The 23,500-nt window shown below is 47.7% G+C and overlaps 3 long non-coding RNA genes across 4 annotated transcripts in view; 1 reads left to right on the top strand and 2 right to left on the bottom strand.

Annotated features, from left to right (window-relative positions):
* The window catches only part of LOC308187507, a 109,185-nt gene that overhangs the window by 73,144 nt on the left and 12,541 nt on the right, over nucleotides 1-23,500 (top strand). Inside the window, exon 1 of one of the 2 annotated variants that reach the window (XR_013944746.1) lies at nucleotides 9,830-9,970. The exons of the other annotated variant lie outside the window; for it this stretch is intronic. This is a non-coding gene — a long non-coding RNA (uncharacterized lncRNA). Of the gene's footprint in view, nucleotides 1-9,829; nucleotides 9,971-23,500 lie in introns of those variants that run through there. 2 annotated transcript variants of the gene reach the window in all.
* Nucleotides 1-23,500, bottom strand: part of LOC308187506 — a 103,959-nt gene that overhangs the window by 68,181 nt on the left and 12,278 nt on the right. The window lies entirely within an intron of this gene.
* Nucleotides 4,064-22,473, bottom strand: LOC308187515. The gene is made up of 2 exons (XR_013944754.1): nucleotides 20,396-22,473; nucleotides 4,064-5,335 (listed from the first exon to the last, which is right to left on the bottom strand). It is a non-coding gene; the product is annotated as an uncharacterized lncRNA (long non-coding RNA).

The following is a 23,500-nucleotide window of genomic DNA, read 5'->3' as shown; positions in this document are numbered from 1 at the left end:
GAGAGTGCACTAGCACCACTGGGGATGCAGTGCAGTCAGTCCAGTGAGTGTACTGGCACCACTGGGGATGCACTGCAGTGAGTCCAGAGAGTGCACTGGCACCACTGAGAATGCACTTCAGTGAGTCCAGAGAGTGCACTGGCACCACTGGGGATGCAGTACAGTGAGTCCACAGAGTGCACTGGCACCACTGGGGATGCAGTGCAGTGAGTCCAGAGAGTGCACTGGCACCACTGGGGATGCACTTCAGTGAGTCCAGAGAGTGCACGGGCTCCACTGGGGATGCACTGTAGTGAGTCCAGAGAGTGCACTGGCACCACTGGGGATGCAGTGCAGTGAGTCCAGAGAGTGCACTGGCACCAATGGGGATGCACAGCAGTGAGCCCACAGAGTGCACGGGCTCCACTGGGGATGCACTGCAGTGAGTCCAGAGAGTGCACTGGCACCACTGGGGATGCAGTACAGTGAGTCCACAGAGTGCACTGGCACCACTGGGGATGCACTGCAGTGAGTTCAGAGAGTGCACTTGCACCACTGGGGATGGGTTTCAAGCCAACTGCATTAACCGCTCATGCTTCTTTCTTATGAGACGTTAGTAAACCAATTACATAACCTTGTCAAGACTAAATCACAGGTAAAAATCCTGTACATCTCATGTGGCCAACCACTCCCAACTAGGATTCCAAGAACCAGGAGGTTCTGTGAAAATAGGGCTAGTGCTATTAGAGGGGTGATTATTAGGGTAAGCCCTAAGCTGTCTTTAATGGAGAAGTATGGGTGGAATGGGATTTTGTCGCAGTCTGATACGATTCCTAGTGGGTTATTTGAGCCTGATTCGTGTAGGAAGGTTAGGTGGACTAGGGTGATTCCTGCAATTAGGAAGGGCAGTAGGAAGTGGATGGCGAAGAATCGGGTTAAGGTTGGATTGTCTACTGAGAATCCTCCTCAGGCTCATTCTACTAGAGTTTGCCCAATGTACGGGATGGCTGAGAATAGGTTGGTGATTACGGTGGCCCCTCAGAATGACATTTGTCCTCATGGTAGGACATACCCTACGAAGGCAGTTGCTATTAGGGTGAGTAGGAGGATTACTCCTGTGTTTCAGGTTTCTTTGTATAGGTAGGAGCCGTAGTAGAGGCCTCGTCCGATGTGTAAGTAGATGCAGATAAAGAAGAGCGAAGCACCGTTGGCGTGGAGGTTGCGGATGAGCCATCCGTACTGGACGTCTCGGCATGTGTGAGCTACTGAGGAGAAGGCGAGTGAAGTGTCTGCGGTGTAGTGTATGGCTAGTAGCAGGCCTGTTAGGATTTGTGTGGCTAAGCAGATGGCTAGAAGGGAGCCGAAGTTTCATCAGGCAGAGATGTTGGAGGGGGCGGGTAGGTCGATTAGGGAAAGTTCCTCTGTGAAAGGAACTCGGCAAATTAATAAGGCCCGACTGTTTACCAAAAACATAGCCTTCAGCAAATTAAACAAGTATTGAAGGTGATGCCTGCCCGGTGACTTAGGTTTAACGGCCGCGGTATCCTAACCGTGCAAAGGTAGCGCAATCAATTGTCCCATAAATCGAGACTTGTATGAATGGCTAAACGAGGTCTTAACTGTCTCTCACAGATAATCAGTGAAATTGATCTCCCCGTGCAAAAGCGGGGATGTGAACATAAGACGAGAAGACCCTGTGGAACTTAAAAATCAATGACCACCGCGAATCCTCAATCAACCCCACTGGGGCCACTACCATCGCAGAGCCTGGTCGATATTTTTCGGTTGGGGCGACCTTGGAGGAGAACAAATCCTCCAAAAACAAGACCATACCTCTTTACCTAGAGCTACCCCTCAAAGTGCTAACAGTGACCAGACCCAATATAATTGATTAATGGACCAAGCTACCCCAGGGATAACAGCGCAATCCCCCTCAAGAGCCCATATCGACAGGGGGGTTTACGACCTCGATGTTGGATCAGGACATCCTAATGGTGCAGCCGCTATTAAGGGTTCGTTTGTTCAACGATTAACAGTCCTACGTGATCTGAGTTCAGACCGGAGCAATCCAGGTCGGTTTCTATCTATGACACACTCTCCCCAGTACGAAAGGACCGGGAAAGTGGGGCCAATACCACAAGCACGCCCCCCCCCCTCTAAGCAGTGAAACCAACTAAACCGTGAAGAGGGCCTTCCCCCACCACTTTCAGTCCTAGAAAAGGACCAGCTAGAGTGGCAGAGCCCGGCAAGTGCAGAAGGCTTAAGCCCTTTCCCCAGAGGTTCAAATCCTCTCCCTAGCTTCACCCATGATTCAAATAACAACACTAAGCTGCCTCATTATATCCCTCCTATACATCATCCCAATCCTGATTGCCGTAGCCTTCCTAACCCTAGTAGAACGGAAAATCCTAAGCTACATACAATCCTGCAAAGGCCCTAACGTTGTCGGGCCTTTTGGCCTACTTCAACCATTTGCGGACGGACTGAAACTATTTACCAAAGAGCCCATCCGACCCTCTACCTCTTCCCCACTTCTATTCATTCTGATACCAATACTAGCCCTTGTCCTAGCCCTCACCACTTGAGCACCACTACCACTCCCATTTCCCCTAGCAGATCTAAACCTCGGAGTTCTCTTCCTAATAGCCATGTCAAGCCTAGCCGTCTACTCAGTCCTATGATCAGGCTGAGCCTCGAACTCAAAATACGCACTAATCGGAGCCCTACGGGCAGTAGCACAGACCATTTCATACGAAGTGACACTGGCCATAATCCTGCTATCAATAATCATACTAAGCGGAAGCTACACACTCAGCTCCTTTGCCGTCGCACAGGAGCCTCTATACTTCATTTTCTCCTCATGACCCCTAGCAATAATATGATACGTATCCACCCTAGCAGAGACAAACCGAGCTCCTTTTGACCTCACAGAGGGTGAATCTGAGCTAGTCTCAGGGTTTAACGTTGAATACGCCGCAGGACCCTTCGCCTTATTCTTCCTAGCTGAATATGCGAACATTATGCTAATAAATACACTTACAGCCATCATATTCCTAAACCCAAGCGCCCTAGGGCCACCCACAGAACTATTCCCCGTCATCCTAGCCACAAAAGTCCTCCTACTATCTTCTGGTTTCTTATGGGTCCGAGCTTCATACCCACGATTCCGATATGACCAACTAATGCACCTACTATGAAAAAACTTCCTACCCCTCACACTAGCTCTGTGCCTCTGACACATCAGCATACCTATCTGCTATGCAGGCCTACCTCCTTACATAAGGAAATGTGCCTGAACTACAAAGGGTCACTATGATAAAGTGAACATAGAGGTATAACAGCCCTCTCATTTCCTGTTGACCTTAGAAAAGTAGGAATTGAACCCACACAAGAGAAATCAAAATTCTCCATACTTCCCTTATATTATTTTCTAGTAGAGTCAGCTAATCAAGCTATCGGGCCCATACCCCGAAAATGATGGTTTAACCCCCTCCTCTACTAATGAACCCTTACGCGACCCCAATCATAACCTTCAGCCTCATCTTGGGCACCACAATCACAATTTCCAGCAACCACTGAGTTCTGGCCTGGACAGGACTGGAGATCAACGCACTAGCCATCATTCCCCTAATTGCCAAATCCCACCACCCACGAGCAGTAGAAGCCGCAACGAAATACTTCCTAACCCAAGCAGCTGCTTCCGCCCTGGTCCTATTCTCTAGCATAACCAATGCCTGAGTCACCGGCCAATGAGACATCACACAAATAAACCACCCAACCTCCTGTCTACTACTGACAGCAGCAATCGCTATTAAACTGGGCCTAGTGCCATTTCACTTCTGATTCCCAGAAGTACTACAAGGATCGCCACTAATAACAGCCCTGCTACTCTCGACCCTCATAAAATTCCCCCCACTAACCCTGCTCCTACTAACATCCAAATCCCTCGACCCAGCTCTACTCACCGCCATGGCCCTAGCCTCAACAGCACTAGGAGGCTGAATAGGACTGAACCAAACACAAACACGCAAAATCCTAGCCTTCTCGTCCATCTCCCACTTAGGCTGAATCGCCATCATCCTAGTTTACAGCCCCAAATTGGCCTTACTTACCTTCTACCTATACACAATCATAACATCAGCCGTATTCCTAGCCCTTAACAAAATCAAAGCCCTTAACCTATCCATGATCACAACCTCATGAACAAAAACCCCAGTGCTAAACGCCACCCTAATACTAGTACTTTTATCCCTAGCAGGCCTCCCCCCATTAACAGGCTTTATACCAAAGTGACTTATCATCCAAGAACTAACTAAACAGGAAATAACACCAGCAGCCATGGCAATTGCCATGCTATCACTGCTCAGCCTCTTCTTCTACCTACGCCTCGCATACCACTCAACAATTACCCTTCCCCCCAACTCCTCTAACCACATAAAACAATGATACACTAGCAAAGCCCCAAGCACACCTACTGCGGTCCTTGCCTCACTATCAATCCTCTTACTTCCCCTGTCCCCAATAATACATGCCATTGTCTAGAAACTTAGGATAACACCCCAAACCGAAGGCCTTCAAAGCCTTAAATAAGAGTTAAACCCTCTTAGTTTCTGCACATTAAGACTTACAGAATATTAACCTGTATCTTCTGAATGCAAGTCAGACGCTTTAATTAAGCTAAAGCCTCCCTAGACAGATGGGCTTCGATCCCACAAAACTCTAGTTAACAGCTAAATGCCTAAACCAATTGGCTTCTGCCTACAAAGACCCTGACGCACCCTAGTGCGCATCGATGAGCTTGCAACTCAACATGAATTTCACTACAGAGCCGATAAGAAGAGGAATTAAACCTCTGTAAAAAGGACTACAGCCTAACGCTTCAACACTCAGCCATCTTACCCGTCACCTTCATCAACCGATGACTATTTTCCACTAACCATAAGGATATTGGCACCCTGTACCTCATCTTCGGGGCATGAGCAGGAATAGTCGGCACCGCACTCAGCCTATTAATCCGTGCAGAACTAGGACAACCAGGAACTCTCCTAGGCGACGACCAAATTTACAATGTAATCGTTACCGCTCACGCCTTTGTAATAATCTTCTTTATAGTCATACCCATCATGATCGGAGGATTCGGCAACTGATTAGTCCCCCTCATAATCGGTGCCCCCGACATAGCATTCCCGCGAATAAACAACATAAGCTTTTGACTCCTCCCCCCATCATTCCTCCTCCTACTAGCCTCATCCACTGTAGAAGCTGGCGCCGGCACAGGCTGAACTGTCTACCCTCCCCTAGCAGGTAACCTTGCCCACGCCGGAGCTTCAGTAGACCTGGCTATCTTCTCACTCCACTTAGCCGGTATCTCCTCCATCCTTGGGGCCATCAACTTTATCACCACAGCCATCAACATAAAACCCCCCGCACTCTCACAATACCAAACCCCACTATTTGTCTGATCCGTACTAATTACCGCCATCCTACTCCTTCTATCACTCCCCGTACTCGCCGCCGGTATTACAATATTACTAACTGATCGAAACCTAAACACCACATTCTTCGACCCCGCTGGAGGAGGAGACCCAATCCTGTACCAACACCTATTCTGATTCTTCGGACACCCAGAAGTCTATATTCTGATCCTACCGGGGTTTGGAATCATCTCACACGTAGTCACGTACTACTCAGGCAAAAAGGAGCCCTTCGGCTACATGGGAATAGTCTGAGCCATACTATCCATCGGCTTCCTAGGATTCATCGTCTGAGCTCACCACATGTTTACAGTAGGAATAGACGTTGATACCCGAGCCTACTTTACATCAGCCACTATAATCATTGCCATCCCTACCGGAATCAAAGTATTTAGCTGACTAGCCACCCTGCACGGAGGAACAATCAAATGAGACCCCCCCAATACTATGAGCTCTAGGATTTATCTTCCTATTTACCATCGGAGGATTAACAGGAATCGTTCTTGCAAACTCTTCCCTAGACATCGCCCTGCACGACACGTACTACGTAGTTGCCCACTTCCACTACGTCCTATCCATAGGCGCCGTCTTTGCCATTCTAGCAGGATTTACTCACTGATTCCCACTACTCACTGGGTTTACCCTACACCAAACATGAGCAAAAGCCCACTTCGGGGTAATATTTACAGGAGTAAACCTAACGTTCTTCCCCCAGCACTTCCTAGGCCTAGCAGGAATACCCCGACGATACTCGGACTATCCCGACGCCTACACACTATGAAACACCATTTCCTCCATCGGCTCCCTAATCTCAATAGTAGCCGTAATCATACTAATATTCATCATCTGAGAAGCCTTTTCGGCCAAACGAAAAGTCCTACAACCAGAACTAACTACCACAAACGTTGAATGAATCCACGGCTGCCCTCCCCCATACCATACTTTCGAGGAACCGGCCTTCGTCCAAGTACAAGAAAGGAAGGAATCGAACCCTCACATGCTGGTTTCAAGCCAACTGCATTCACCGCTCATGCTTCTTTCTTATGAGACGTTAGTAAACCAATTACATAGCCTTGTCAAGACTAAATCACAGGTAAAAATCCTGTACATCTCATGTGGCCAACCACTCCCAACTAGGATTCCAAGACGCCTCATCACCCATCATAGAAGAACTCGTTGAATTCCACGACCACGCCCTAATCGTTGCCCTAGCTATCTGCAGCCTAGTTCTCTACCTTTTAGCCCACATACTAACAGAAAAACTCTCGTCCAATGCTGTAGACGCCCAAGGAGTAGAGCTGATCTGGACAATCCTACCTGCTATCGTCCTGGTACTCCTCGCCCTCCCATCCCTACAAATCCTCTACATAATGGACAAAATCGATGAACCAGACCTCACCCTAAAAGCCATCGGCCACCAATGATACTGAAGCTACGAATACACAGACTTCAAAGACCTATCATTCGACTCCTACATAGTGCCCACCCCAGACTTACCCAACGGCCACTTCCGACTGCTAGAAGTTGACCACCGCGTAGTTATCCCAATAGAATCCCCCATCCGCGTGATCATTACTGCAGGAGACGTACTCCACTCCTGAGCAGTCCCAACACTCGGAGTTAAAACAGACGCAATCCCAGGCCGACTAAACCAAACTTCATTCATTACCACCCGGCCTGGGATTTTTTACGGACAATGCTCAGAAATTTGCGGGGCTAATCACAGCTACATACCCATTGTAGTAGAATCAACCCCACTCCCACATTTCGAGGCCTGATCGTCCCTTCTATCATCATCCTAATCATTAAGAAGCTATGCAACAGCACTAGCCTTTTAAGCTAGCCAAAGAGGGACTTCCCCCTCCTTAATGATATGCCACAGCTTGATGTGGGAGGGGATTGAGCCTCGTTGGGTCATTAGTAGTATGAATAAGGTGTAGGAGGCGGTTAGTAGGGTTGCGATTCCTGTTAGGATGATCGTGAAGGCAGATCAGTTGAATAAGGTGATTATAATGGTTAGCTCTGCTATGAGGTTTGTTGTTGGGGGTAAGGCTATGTTTGTTAGATTGGCCAGCAATCATCAGGTAGCTATGAGTGGTAGGAGAGGTTGTAGGCCTCGTGTGAGTAGTAGAATTTGGCTGTGCATACGTTCATAGTTTGTGTTGGCTAGGCAGAATAGTATGGAGGAAGTTAGTCCATGGGAAATTATTAGGATCATTGCCCCTGAGAATGATCAGTGGGTTTGGATTATTCCTGCGGCGATAACTAGGCCTATGTTACATGCCATGTTTTATGCCATCTTGGCAACTTCAGTGCCATGCTTTGTGTTAAGCTATGTGGACGGGGGTGTGGTTAGCTGATAGTTGAGTGGTGAGTGAGAGTGAAGTATATGAAATTATTGCTTGTGTTTACTATTTTTAGTACTGGAGTTTCTCTAATAAGTTTAAGTTATTTTGTATGTGTTTGTGTGTATATGTACATCGTTCCAATGATGTCATGGAAGGGATGATTAATGGAGTTTTAGAGGTAGTTTGCTGGGATTGGGCGATGAAGGTTTATGCTACATGGTGGTTAGCGAAAGTTTACTGGTTTAGTTTGTGAAGCGCAGGGGTTGCGCTTAATGATTTGTTGTTTTGTGCTATGTCCAACGAGCATTCATCCAATAGCCCCATTTAACCCGGAGGGTGGAGGTAACATTAACTGAATGTGGTCAAAGTGCATCAGTGTCAGGATGATTCCCCATATACGCCAACCGTCTCATCGAGGGACCCTTGAAATATAGGATAGGCCGTGAGGCAGGTGTGTCCAGGCTTAGATTGTGGGACCCCCGAGATCACTGGGAATAGCCACCTGTGAGGTAACCCCGGAAAAAATAAGAGGAACCAGAGGCGCCAAAAAGCTGGAACATGCCGCGATTACGCATTGAGAAGGTGAAAGTACTCACAGATGCCACTTTGAAGGGCAAGGAGGGGTGAGTGAACCCAATGGATGGCCCTGACCGAGGAACCAGAGGCGCAAAAATGTGAGGAGGGCGAGGGGTTTAGGGGGAACGTATGGGCCTGAAGCTAGTCATACCGGACATTATGTGCAACGGGTTGCTGATTTCACGTGAGGAGTACGATTAATAAATCCGTCTGATACGAACTGCATGAGATATGTGGTGGAGAGTTGTTGTTGGAGCATGTCCTGTGAGCATTCATTAAAATGGGGTCTTGTTATGCGCTTGAGTGGAGTTGTATTGGGTGTTGTGCGGTATGGTCCTAGAACATTCATGCCGGGTGGTTTGGTAGGAGTGTGTTTAAGGGTTTAATGGCCGTGTACATGTATGGGTTTAGCACCTGCTTATAAGATAGTCCGTATATAATGTATATTACTGGTACTATAGTATGTATGTATATGGGGTATATAAATTTATGCACGAATATGCATAACCAAATACCCCCGCCTCGGGGGGGGAGGGGGGGGGGGTTAAGCATAATGGCATAGATGGGGTAGAATTATTGGGGGCTTGCGGTTAGTTCCTGTAGTTGAGAACAATGGCGGCTTTTCGAGCCGCAGGCCTCGGGTAGTGTCCGGGCAGGAATAATGACTTATTTTATGTTTTTTTTAGGGATTTGCTTTGCGGTGGGTGTTTTGGGTGTGGCGTCGAATCCTTCGCCGTATTATGGGGTTGTTGGTTTGGTGTTAGCGTCTGTGGCGGGGTGCGGGTGGTTGCTGGGCCTTGGGGTTTCGTTCGTGGCTTTAGTGCTGTTTATGGTGTATTTGGGGGGTATGCTGGTGGTGTTTGTTTATTCAGTAGCTTTAGCAGCGGAGCCTTTCCCTGGGGCTTGGGGGGATTGACGGGTGATTGGATGTGCAGTAGCGTTTGTGGCAATTGTTTTTGGGGGGTTGGTGTTTGGGGGGTTTATGGGGGCTTGGAAGTTCGGGGTTTCTACTGTGAATAATGTTGGGGTGTTTGTTGTTCGGTCGGATTTTAGTGGAGTTTCCATGTTTTATTCACATGGGGCAGGGATGTTTTTAGTGGCGGGTTGGGGGCTGTTGTTGACTTTGTTTGTTGTATTGGAGCTTGTGCGGGGGTTGTCGCGGGGTGCTATTCGGGCGGTTTAGGGGTTAGGGTCAGAGAATAGTTTATTGAAAATGCCAGCTTTGGGAGCTGGAGATAAAGGTTTGAGTCCTTTTTTTCTGAGTTTGGGGTACTCTAAGAAGTGGTAAGTCTTCAATCTTTGGTTTACAAGACCAATGTTTTTATAAACTATTAGAGTATTTAGCAGTTGAGTATTTTGTTTTCTAGGGCGCTTGCGGCGGGGAGGAGAAATAGGAGGATAGTGAAGTAGGCGATTGAAGCGAGTTGGCCGATGATGATGAATGGGTGTTCGACGGGTTGGCTTCCTACTCATGTTAGGACGAGGAGGTCGGCGACTAGTACTCAGAATAGGAGCTGGGAGAGTGGTCGGAATGTTATTGCTCGTTGTTTTGATTTGTGCAGGAATGGGATTAGGAATAGGATCAGTACGGAGGCGGCCAGTGCTAATACGCCTCCTAGTTTATTTGGGATTGAACGTAGGATGGCGTAGGCGAATAGGAAGTATCATTCTGGCTTGATGTGTGGTGGGGTTACTAGTGGGTTTGCTGGGGTGAAGTTTTCTGGGTCTCCCAGGAGGTTAACCGCTCATGCTTCTTTCTTATGAGACGTTAGTAAACCAATTACATAGCCTTGTCAAGACTAAATCACAGGTAAAAATCCTGTACATCTCATGTGGCCAACCACTCCCAACTAGGATTCCAAGACGCCTCATCACCCATCATAGAAGAACTCGTTGAATTCCACGACCACGCCCTAATCGTTGCCCTAGCTATCTGCAGCCTAGTTCTCTACCTTTTAGCCCACATACTAACAGAAAAACTCTCGTCCAATGCTGTAGACGCCCAAGAAGTAGAGCTGATCTGGACAATCCTACCTGCTATCGTCCTGGTACTCCTCGCCCTCCCATCCCTACAAATCCTCTACATAATGGACGAAATCGACGAACCAGACCTCACCCTAAAAGCCATCGGCCACCAATGATACTGAAGCTACGAATACACAGACTTCAAAGACCTATCCTTCGACTCCTACATAGTGCCCACCCCAGACTTACCCAACGGCCACTTCCGACTGCTAGAAGTTGACCACCGCGTAGTTATCCCAATAGAATCCCCCATCCGCGTGATCATTACTGCAGGAGACGTACTCCACTCCTGAGCAGTCCCAACGCTCGGAGTTAAAACAGACGCAATCCCAGGCCGACTAAACCAAACTTCATTCATTACCACCCGGCCTGGGAATTTTACGGACAATGCTCAGAAATTTGCGGGGCTAATCACAGCTACATACCCATTGTAGTAGAATCAACCCCACTCCCACATTTCGAGGCCTGATCGTCCCTTCTATCATCATCCTAATCATTAAGAAGCTATGCAACAGCACTAGCCTTTTAAGCTAGCCAAAGAGGGACTTCCCCCTCCTTAATGATATGCCACAGCTTAACCCCGCACCATGATTTTCAATCATAATTATAACCTGATTAACCCTAGCACTCCTCATCCAACCAAAACTACTAGCCTTCACCACAACCAACCCCCCATCAAATAAGACCTCCCTCACTACCAAACCCACACCATGATCCTGACCATGAACCTAAGCTTCTGTGACCAATTTTCCAGCCCCAATCTATTTGGCATCCCCTTAATCCTACTATCCCTACTCTTCCCAGCCCTACTATTCCCGTCCCCAAACAACCGATGAATCAACAACCGCCTTTCTACTATCCAAACATGACTCCTTCACCTAATCACAAAACAACTAATAGTCCCACTCAACAAAAATGGCCACAAATGAGCCATAATATTTACATCCCTAATAATCATACTTCTTACAATCAACCTTCTAGGCCTCCTTCCATATACATTCACCCCAACCACCCAACTATCTATGAACATAGCCCTAGCCTTCCCACTATGGCTCGCCACACTACTAACAGGCCTACGAAACCAACCATCAGCCTCTTTAGCCCACCTATTACCCGAAGGTACCCCTACACCCCTAATCCCCACACTAATCCTGATCGAAACAACCAGCCTACTAATCCGCCCCCTAGCCCTCGGAGTCCGCCTTACAGCCAACCTTACAGCAGGACACTTACTCATCCAACTCGTCTCTACAGCCTCCATTGCATTAATACCCACCCTTCCTGCAGTATCCATCCTAACAATAATCATCCTACTACTCCTAACCATCCTAGAAGTAGCAGTAGCCATAATCCAGGCCTACGTCTTCGTGCTCCTTCTAAGCCTATACTTACAAGAAAACATCTAATGGCACACCAAGCACACTCATACCACATAGTTGACCCAAGCCCTTGACCAATCTTCGGGGCAGCCGCCGCCCTACTCACAACCTCAGGATTAATCATGTGATTCCACTACAACTCATCCATACTACTAACCCTAGGCCTCATCTCAATACTCCTAGTAATACTCCAATGATGACGAGACATTGTACGAGAAAGCACCTTCCAAGGCCATCACACTCCCACAGTCCAAAAAGGCCTACGATACGGCATAATCCTTTTCATCACATCCGAAGCATTCTTCTTCTTAGGGTTCTTCTGAGCGTTCTTCCACTCGAGCCTGGCCCCAACCCCAGAACTAGGAGGCCAATGACCCCCAACAGGAATTAAACCACTCAACCCGATAGAAGTCCCCCTACTAAACACAGCCATCCTACTAGCCTCAGGCGTTACCGTAACGTGAGCCCATCACAGCATCACAGAAGGAAACCGAAAACACGCCATCCACGCCCTAACCCTAACGATCCTCCTGGGATTCTACTTCACAGCCCTACAAGCAATAGAATACCACGAAGCCCCATTCTCAATCGCCGATAGCGTCTACGGATCTACCTTCTTCGTTGCCACTGGATTCCACGGACTCCACGTAATCATCGGATCCTCCTTCCTGACCGTCTGCCTCTTCCGACTGATCAAGTTCCACTTTACATCAGACCACCACTTCGGATTCGAGGCAGCAGCCTGATACTGACACTTCGTAGACATCATCTGACTATTCCTCTACATAACCATCTACTGATGAGGATCTTGCTCTTCTAGTATATTAATTACAATTGACTTCCAATCTCTAGAATCTGGTATAAACCCAGAGGAGAGCAATGAACGCACTCATGTTCATATTCGCCCTATCATCAATCCTAAGCGCCGCCCTAACCGCATTAAACTTCTGACTCGCCCAAATAAACCCCGACTCAGAGAAACTCTCACCGTACGAATGTGGATTTGACCCACTTGGATCTGCTCGATTACCATTCTCAGTCCGATTCTTCCTCAGTAGCCATCCTGTTCGTCCTATTCGACCTAGAAATCGCCCTCCTACTCCCCCTGCCATGAGCCGTCCAACTCCAATCCCCCCTAATGACCCTCACCTGAACTGTAGTGATCCTCCTTCTCCTAACACTCGGACTGGCCTACGAGTGAATTCAAGGGGGCCTAGAATGAGCAGAATAACAGAAAGTTAGTCTAACCAAAAAGATAGCTGGTTTCGACCCAGCAGATTACAGCCAACCCTGTAACTTTCTTATGTCGCCCCTACATTTAAGCTTCTACTCAGCCTTCATTTTCAGCGGACTAGGACTAGCCTTCCACCGAACCCACCTAGTATCCGCCCTACTATGCCTTGAAAGCATAATATTATCGATATTCGTAGGCCTATCAATATGATCCATCGAAAACCAAGTCTCCTCATTCACCATGGTACCAATTCTCATGCTAACCTTCTCAGCGTGTGAGGCGGGCACAGGCCTGGCCATCCTAGTAGCCTCCACCCGCACACATGGCTCCGACCATCTACACAACCTAAACCTCCTGCAATGCTAAAAATCATCCTACCCACAATCATACTTCTTCCAACAGCCCTGCTGTCTCCACCAAAATTTCTATGGACTAACACCACCTTATACAGCCTCCTAATCGCTGCCCTAAGCCTACAGTGATTAATCCCAACCTACTACCCCTACAAATTTTTATCCAACTGAACAGGAATTGACCAAATCTCATCCCCCCTCCTAGTACTATCCTGCTGACTACTCCCACTCATAATCATAGCAAGCCAAAACCACCTGCAACAAGAACCCCTACAACGCAAACGAATCTTTATCTCAACCTTAGTCGCAGTCCAGCCATTCATCCTACTAGCCTTTTCCACCACAGAACTAGCACTATTTTACATCTCATTTGAAGCAACCCTCATTCCCACCCTAATCTTAATCACCCGATGGGGGAACCAACCAGAACGCCTAAGCGCTGGCATCTACCTGCTATTCTACACGCCAGTAAGCTCTCTACCCCTGCTAATCACAATCATACACCTATACGTGAAAATTGGCACCCTGCACCTGCCAACCCTACAACTAACCCACCCAACCCTATCCACCTCATGGACAGGAATACTATCAGGTCTAGCACTGCTCATAGCATTCATAGTAAAAGCCCCACTATACGGCCTACACCTCTGACTGCCAAAAGCCCACGTAGAAGCACCCATCGCAGGCTCAATACTCCTCGCCGCCCTACTACTAAAGCTAGGAGGATACGGAATTATACGAGTCACTCTATTTATGGGCCCACTGTCCAACCTCCTGCACTACCCCTTCCTAACCCTGGCCCTATGAGGCGCCCTAATGACTAGCTCAATCTGCCTACGACAGACAGACCTAAAATCACTAATCGCTTATTCATCCGTTAGCCACATAGGCCTAGTTATCGCCGCAGGAATAATCCAAACCCACTGATCATTCTCAGGGGCAATGATCCTAATAATTTCCCATGGACTAACTTCCTCCATACTATTCTGCCTAGCCAACACAAACTATGAACGTACGCACAGCCGAATTCTACTACTCACACGAGGCCTACAACCTCTCCTACCACTCATAGCTACCTGATGATTGCTGGCCAATCTAACAAACATAGCCTTACCCCCAACAACAAACCTCATAGCAGAGCTAACCATTATAATCACCTTATTCAACTGATCTGCCTTCACGATCATCCTAACAGGAATCGCAACCCTACTAACCGCCTCCTACACCTTATTCATACTACTAATGACCCAACGAGGCTCAATCCCCTCCCACATCACATCTATGCAAAACTCAACCACGCGAGAACACCTGCTCATAACACTCCACATTATCCCAATATTCCTCCTAATCCTCAAACCCGAACTGATCTCCGGAATCCCCTCATGCAAGTATAGTTTAAACCAAACATTAGACTGTGATTCTAAGAATAGAAGTTCAAACCTTCTTACCTGCCGAGGGGAGGGTTTAACCAACAAGAGCTGCTAACTCTTACATCTGAGCCTAAAACCTCAGCCCCCTTACTTTTAAAGGATAACAGCAATCCACTGGTCTTAGGAACCACCCATCTTGGTGCAAATCCAAGTAAAAGTAGTGAACCCCACACTACTAATCAACTCCCTCACACTACTCACGCTGACAATCCTCCTAACCCCAATCATCCTGCCATTTCTATTTAAAAACTTTAAAAACACCCCACAAGCCACCACCCGCGCTGTTAAAACCGCATTCCTAATTAGCCTAGCCCCTACAACCGCATTCATCTACTCGGGAGTAGAATCTGTCACCTGCCACTGGGAGTGAAAATTCATTATAAACTTTAAAATCCCCCTGAGCCTAAAAATAGACCAATACTCAATAACATTTCTTCCAATCGCCCTATTTGTAACATGATCAATCCTACAATTCGCCATATGATACATGGCCTCAGAGCCATACGTAACAAAATTTTTCACCTACCTACTGACATTCCTAGTCGCCATACTCCTCCTAACAACCGCAAACAACATATTCCTCCTATTCGTAGGCTGGGAAGGAGTACGAATCATGTCCTTCCTTCTCATCGGCTGATGACAAGGCCGAGCAGATGCCAACACCGCCGCCCTACGAGCCGTAATCTACAACCGAATCGGAGACATCGGACTGATCCTGAGCATAGCATGACTAGCTTCAACATTCAACACCTGAGAGATCCAACAAGCCGTACACCCCCACCAAACCCCAATCCTCCCCCTCATAGGATTAATCCTCGCAGCCGCAGGAAAATCCGCCCAATTTGGACTCCACCCATGACTGCCCGCAGCAATAGAAGGCCCCACCCCAGTATCAGCCCTACTGCACTCCAGTACCATAGTAGTAGCCGGAATCTTCCTGCTCATCCGCATGCACCCCCTGCTAGCCACCAACCAGACAGCCCTAACTGCCTGCCTATGCCTAGGTGCTCTATCAACCCTATTCGCTGCCACATGCGCCCTAACCCAAAATGACATCAAAAAAATCATTGCTTTCTCAACATCCAGCCAACTAGGACTAATAATAGTCACTATCGGACTAAACCTCCCACAACTAGCCTTCCTACACATCTCAACCCATGCCTTCTTTAAAGCCATACTATTCCTATGCTCAGGGTCTATCATCCACAACCTAAACGGAGAACAAGATATCCGAAAGATAGGAGGCCTACAGAAAATACTCCCAGTCACTACTTCCTGCCTAACCATCGGAAACCTGGCGCTGATAGGAACCCCATTCCTAGCCGGATTCTACTCAAAAGACCTCATCATCGAAAGCTTAAACACATCATACCTAAATACTTGAGCCCTACTCCTAACCCTTATAGCCACAGCATTCACCGCAACCTACAGCATCCGCATAACCATCCTAGTCCAAGCTGGACAAACCCGAATCCCCCCAATAGTATCAATAAACGAAAACAACCCACTAATCACCGCCCCCCTAACCCGACTCGCCCTAGGCAGCATTACAGCAGGAATAATCATTACCTCTTTCATCACACCAACCAAAACCCCCCCAATAACCATACCCCTTATCACCAAAACCGCTGCCACCCTCATAACAATCCTAGGAATCATCCTAGGCCCCTCATGTACAGGGCCACACCCCTCTAACGGCGCAAGCTTACATAGAAACATTATTAACAGACCTAGACAGATACAAAAACCCCTACAAGACCACGTATTAACTAACCCTGTTAACCCGACTCAGGAGCGCCTATAAGAGCGATTAAAATCTGTGAAAGGAACTCGGCAAATTAATAAGGCCCGACTGTTTACCAAAAACATAGCCTTCAGCAAATTAAACAAGTATTGAAGGTGATGCCTGCCCGGTGACTTAGGTTTAACGGCCGCGGTATCCTAACCGTGCAAAGGTAGCGCAATCAATTGTCCCATAAATCGAGACTTGTATGAATGGCTAAACGAGGTCTTAACTGTCTCTCACAGATAATCAGTGAAATTGATCTCCCCGTGCAAAAGCGGGGATGTGAACATAAGACGAGAAGACCCTGTGGAACTTAAAAATCAACGACCACCGCGAATCCTCAATCAACCCCACTGGGGCCACTACCATCGCAGAGCCTGGTCGATATTTTTCGGTTGGGGCGACCTTGGAGGAGAACAAATCCTCCAAAAACAAGACCATACCTCTTTACCTAGAGCTACCCCTCAAAGTGCTAACAGTGACCAGACCCAATATAATTGATTAATGGACCAAGCTACCCCAGGGATAACAGCGCAATCCCCCTCAAGAGCCCATATCGACAGGGGGGTTTACGACCTCGATGTTGGATCAGGACATCCTAATGGTGCAGCCGCTATTAAGGGTTCGTTTGTTCAACGATTAACAGTCCTACGTGATCTGAGTTCAGACCGGAGCAATCCAGGTCGGTTTCTATCTATGACACACTCTCCCCAGTACGAAAGGACCGGGAAAGTGGGGCCAATACCACAAGCACGCCCCCCCCCCTCTAAGCAGTGAAACCAACTAAACCGTGAAGAGGGCCTTCCCCCACCACTTTCAATCCTAGAAAAGGACCAGCTAGAGTGGCAGAGCCCGGCAAGTGCAGAAGGCTTAAGCCCTTTCCCCAGAGGTTCAAATCCTCTCCCTAGCTTCACCCATGATTCAAATAACAACACTAAGCTGCCTCATTATATCCCTCCTATACATCATCCCAATCCTGATTGCCGTAGCCTTCCTAACCCTAGTAGAACGGAAAATCCTAAGCTACATACAATCCCGCAAAGGCCCTAACGTTGTCGGGCCTTTTGGCCTACTTCAACCATTTGCGGACGGACTGAAACTATTTACCAAAGAGCCCATCCGACCCTCTACCTCTTCCCCACTTCTATTCATTCTGATACCAATACTAGCCCTTGTCCTAGCCCTCACCACTTGAGCACCACTACCACTCCCATTTCCCCTAGCAGATCTAAACCTCGGAGTTCTCTTCCTAATAGCCATGTCAAGCCTAGCCGTCTACTCAGTCCTATGATCAGGCTGAGCCTCGAACTCAAAATACGCACTAATCGGAGCCCTACGGGCAGTAGCACAGACCATTTCATACGAAGTGACACTGGCCATAATCCTGCTATCAATAATCATACTAAGCGGAAGCTACACACTCAGCTCCTTTGCCATCGCACAGGAGCCTCTATACTTCATTTTCTCCTCATGACCCCTAGCAATAATATGATACGTATCCACCCTAGCAGAGACAAACCGAGCTCCTTTTGACCTCACAGAGGGTGAATCTGAGCTAGTCTCAGGGTTTAACGTTGAATACGCCGCAGGACCCTTCGCCTTATTCTTCCTAGCTGAATATGCGAACATTATGCTAATAAATACACTTACAGCCATCATATTCCTAAACCCAAGCGCCCTAGGGCCACCCACAGAACTATTCCCCGTCATCCTAGCCACAAAAGTCCTCCTACTATCTTCTGGTTTCTTATGGGTCCGAGCTTCATACCCACGATTCCGATATGACCAACTAATGCACCTACTATGAAAAAACTTCCTACCCCTCACACTAGCTCTGTGCCTCTGACACATCAGCATACCTATCTGCTATGCAGGCCTACCTCCTTACATAAGGAAATGTGCCTGAACTACAAAGGGTCACTATGATAAAGTGAACATAGAGGTATAACAGCCCTCTCATTTCCTGTTGACCTTAGAAAAGTAGGAATTGAACCCACACAAGAGAAATCAAAATTCTCCATACTTCCCTTATATTATTTTCTAGTAGAGTCAGCTAATCAAGCTATCGGGCCCATACCCCGAAAATGATGGTTTAACCCCCTCCTCTACTAATGAACCCTTACGCGACCCCAATCATAACCTTCAGCCTCATCTTGGGCACCACCATCACAATTTCCAGCAACCACTGAGTTCTGGCCTGGACAGGACTGGAGATCAACGCACTAGCCATCATTCCCCTAATTGCCAAATCCCACCACCCACGAGCAGTAGAAGCCGCAACGAAATACTTCCTAACCCAAGCAGCTGCTTCCGCCCTGGTCCTATTCTCTAGCATAACCAATGCCTGAGTCACCGGCCAATGAGACATCACACAAATAAACCACCCAACCTCCTGTCTACTACTGACAGCAGCAATCGCTATTAAACTGGGCCTAGTGCCATTTCACTTCTGATTCCCAGAAGTACTACAAGGATCGCCACTAATAACAGCCCTGCTACTCTCGACCCTCATAAAATTCCCCCCACTAACCCTGCTCCTACTAACATCCAAATCCCTCGACCCAGCTCTACTCACCGCCATGGCCCTAGCCTCAACAGCACTAGGAGGCTGAATAGGACTGAACCAAACACAAACACGCAAAATCCTAGCCTTCTCGTCCATCTCCCACTTAGGCTGAATCGCCATCATCCTAGTTTACAGCCCCAAATTGGCCTTACTTACCTTCTACCTATACACAATCATAACATCAGCCGTATTCCTAGCCCTTAACAAAATCAAAGCCCTTAACCTATCCATGATCACAACCTCATGAACAAAAACCCCAGTGCTAAACGCCACCCTAATACTAGTACTTTTATCCCTAGCAGGCCTCCCCCCATTAACAGGCTTTATACCAAAGTGACTTATCATCCAAGAACTAACTAAACAGGAAATAACACCAGCAGCCATGGCAATTGCCATGCTATCACTGCTCAGCCTCTTCTTCTACCTACGCCTCGCATACCACTCAACAATTACCCTTCCCCCCAACTCCTCTAACCACATAAAACAATGATACACTAGCAAAGCCCCAAGCACACCTACTGCGGTCCTTGCCTCACTATCAATCCTCTTACTTCCCCTGTCCCCAATAATACATGCCATTGTCTAGAAACTTAGGATAACACCCCAAACCGAAGGCCTTCAAAGCCTTAAATAAGAGTTAAACCCTCTTAGTTTCTGCACATTAAGACTTACAGAATATTAACCTGTATCTTCTGAATGCAAGTCAGACGCTTTAATTAAGCTAAAGCCTCCCTAGACAGATGGGCTTCGATCCCACAAAACTCTAGTTAACAGCTAAATGCCTAAACCAATTGGCTTCTGCCTACAAAGACCCTGACGCACCCTAGTGCGCATCGATGAGCTTGCAACTCAACATGAATTTCACTACAGAGCCGATAAGAAGAGGAATTAAACCTCTGTAAAAAGGACTACAGCCTAACGCTTCAACACTCAGCCATCTTACCCGTCACCTTCATCAACCGATGACTATTTTCCACTAACCATAAGGATATTGGCACCCTGTACCTCATCTTCGGGGCATGAGCAGGAATAGTCGGCACCGCACTCAGCCTATTAATCCGTGCAGAACTAGGACAACCAGGAACTCTCCTAGGCGACGACCAAATTTACAATGTAATCGTTACCGCTCACGCCTTTGTAATAATCTTCTTTATAGTCATACCCATCATGATCGGAGGATTCGGCAACTGATTAGTCCCCCTCATAATCGGTGCCCCCGACATAGCATTCCCGCGAATAAACAACATAAGCTTTTGACTCCTCCCCCCATCATTCCTCCTCCTACTAGCCTCATCCACTGTAGAAGCTGGCGCCGGCACAGGCTGAACTGTCTACCCTCCCCTAGCAGGTGACCTTGCCCACGCCGGAGCTTCAGTAGACCTGGCTATCTTCTCACTCCACTTAGCCGGTATCTCCTCCATCCTTGGGGCCATCAACTTTATCACCACAGCCATCAACATAAAACCCCCCGCACTCTCACAATACCAAACCCCACTATTTGTCTGATCCGTACTAATTACTGCCATCCTACTCCTTCTATCACTCCCCGTACTCGCCGCCGGTATTACAATATTACTAACTGATCGAAACCTAAACACCACATTCTTCGACCCTGCTGGAGGAGGAGACCCAATCCTGTACCAACACCTATTCTGATTCTTCGGACACCCAGAAGTCTATATTCTGATCCTACCGGGGTTTGGAATCATCTCACACGTAGTCACGTACTACTCAGGCAAAAAGGAGCCCTTCGGCTACATGGGAATAGTCTGAGCCATACTATCCATCGGCTTCCTAGGATTCATCGTCTGAGCTCACCACATGTTTACAGTAGGAATAGACGTTGATACCCGAGCCTACTTTACATCAGCCACTATAATCATTGCCATCCCTACCGGAATCAAAGTATTTAGCTGACTAGCCACCCTGCACGGAGGAACAATCAAATGAGACCCCCCCAATACTATGAGCTCTAGGATTTATCTTCCTATTTACCATCGGAGGATTAACAGGAATCGTTCTTGCAAACTCTTCCCTAGACATCGCCCTGCACGACACGTACTACGTAGTTGCCCACTTCCACTACGTCCTATCCATAGGCGCCGTCTTTGCCATTCTAGCAGGATTTACTCACTGATTCCCACTACTCACTGGGTTTACCCTACACCAAACATGAGCAAAAGCCCACTTCGGGGTAATATTTACAGGAGTAAACCTAACGTTCTTCCCCCAGCACTTCCTAGGCCTAGCAGGAATACCCCGACGATACTCGGACTATCCCGACGCCTACACACTATGAAACACCATTTCCTCCATCGGCTCCCTAATCTCAATAGTAGCCGTAATCATACTAATATTCATCATCTGAGAAGCCTTTTCGGCCAAACGAAAAGTCCTACAACCAGAACTAACTACCACAAACGTTGAATGAATCCACGGCTGCCCTCCCCCATACCATACTTTCGAGGAACCGGCCTTCGTCCAAGTACAAGAAAGGAAGGAATCGAACCCTCACATGCTGGTTTCAAGCCAACTGCATTCACCGCTCATGCTTCTTTCTTATGAGACGTTAGTAAACCAATTACATAGCCTTGTCAAGACTAAATCACAGGTAAAAATCCTGTACATCTCATGTGGCCAACCACTCCCAACTAGGATTCCAAGACGCCTCATCACCCATCATAGAAGAACTCGTTGAATTCCACGACCACGCCCTAATCGTTGCCCTAGCTATCTGCAGCCTAGTTCTCTACCTTTTAGCCCACATACTAACAGAAAAACTCTCGTCCAATGCTGTAGACGCCCAAGAAGTAGAGCTGATCTGGACAATCCTACCTGCTATCGTCCTGGTACTCCTCGCCCTCCCATCCCTACAAATCCTCTACATAATGGACGAAATCGACGAACCAGACCTCACCCTAAAAGCCATCGGCCACCAATGATACTGAAGCTACGAATACACAGACTTCAAAGACCTATCCTTCGACTCCTACATAGTGCCCACCCCAGACTTACCCAACGGCCACTTCCGACTGCTAGAAGTTGACCACCGCGTAGTTATCCCAATAGAATCCCCCATCCGCGTGATCATTACTGCAGGAGACGTACTCCACTCCTGAGCAGTCCCAACGCTCGGAGTTAAAACAGACGCAATCCCAGGCCGACTAAACCAAACTTCATTCATTACCACCCGGCCTGGGAATTTTACGGACAATGCTCAGAAATTTGCGGGGCTAATCACAGCTACATACCCATTGTAGTAGAATCAACCCCACTCCCACATTTCGAGGCCTGATCGTCCCTTCTATCATCATCCTAATCATTAAGAAGCTATGCAACAGCACTCGCCTTTTAAGCTAGCCAAAGAGGGACTTCCCCCTCCTTAATGATATGCCACAGCTTAACCCCGCACCATGATTTTCAATCATAATTATAACCTGATTAACCCTAGCACTCCTCATCCAACCAAAACTACTAGCCTTCACCACAACCAACCCCCCATCAAATAAGACCTCCCTCACTACCAAACCCACACCATGATCCTGACCATGAACCTAAGCTTCTGTGACCAATTTTCCAGCCCCAATCTATTTGGCATCCCCTTAATCCTACTATCCCTACTCTTCCCAGCCCTACTATTCCCGTCCCCAAACAACCGATGAATCAACAACCGCCTTTCTACTATCCAAACATGACTCCTTCACCTAATCACAAAACAACTAATAGTCCCACTCAACAAAAATGGCCACAAATGAGCCATAATATTTACATCCCTAATAATCATACTTCTTACAATCAACCTTCTAGGCCTCCTTCCATATACATTCACCCCAACCACCCAACTATCTATGAACATAGCCCTAGCCTTCCCACTATGGCTCGCCACACTACTAACAGGCCTACGAAACCAACCATCAGCCTCTTTAGCCCACCTATTACCCGAAGGTACCCCTACACCCCTAATCCCCACACTAATCCTGATCGAAACAACCAGCCTACTAATCCGCCCCCTAGCCCTCGGAGTCCGCCTTACAGCCAACCTTACAGCAGGACACTTACTCATCCAACTCGTCTCTACAGCCTCCATTGCATTAATACCCACCCTTCCTGCAGTATCCATCCTAACAATAATCATCCTACTACTCCTAACCATCCTAGAAGTAGCAGTAGCCATAATCCAGGCCTACGTCTTCGTGCTCCTTCTAAGCCTATACTTACAAGAAAACATCTAATGGCACACCAAGCACACTCATACCACATAGTTGACCCAAGCCCTTGACCAATCTTCGGGGCAGCCGCCGCCCTACTCACAACCTCAGGATTAATCATGTGATTCCACTACAACTCATC

The sequence above is a fragment of the Anser brachyrhynchus genome, assembly GCF_964034855.1.
Source record: "Anser brachyrhynchus genome assembly, chromosome: 1".
Taxonomy (NCBI): domain Eukaryota; kingdom Metazoa; phylum Chordata; class Aves; order Anseriformes; family Anatidae; genus Anser; species Anser brachyrhynchus.
Note: the sequence above shows the minus strand (reverse complement) of the source record. Positions and strands in the feature narration are given on the sequence as shown.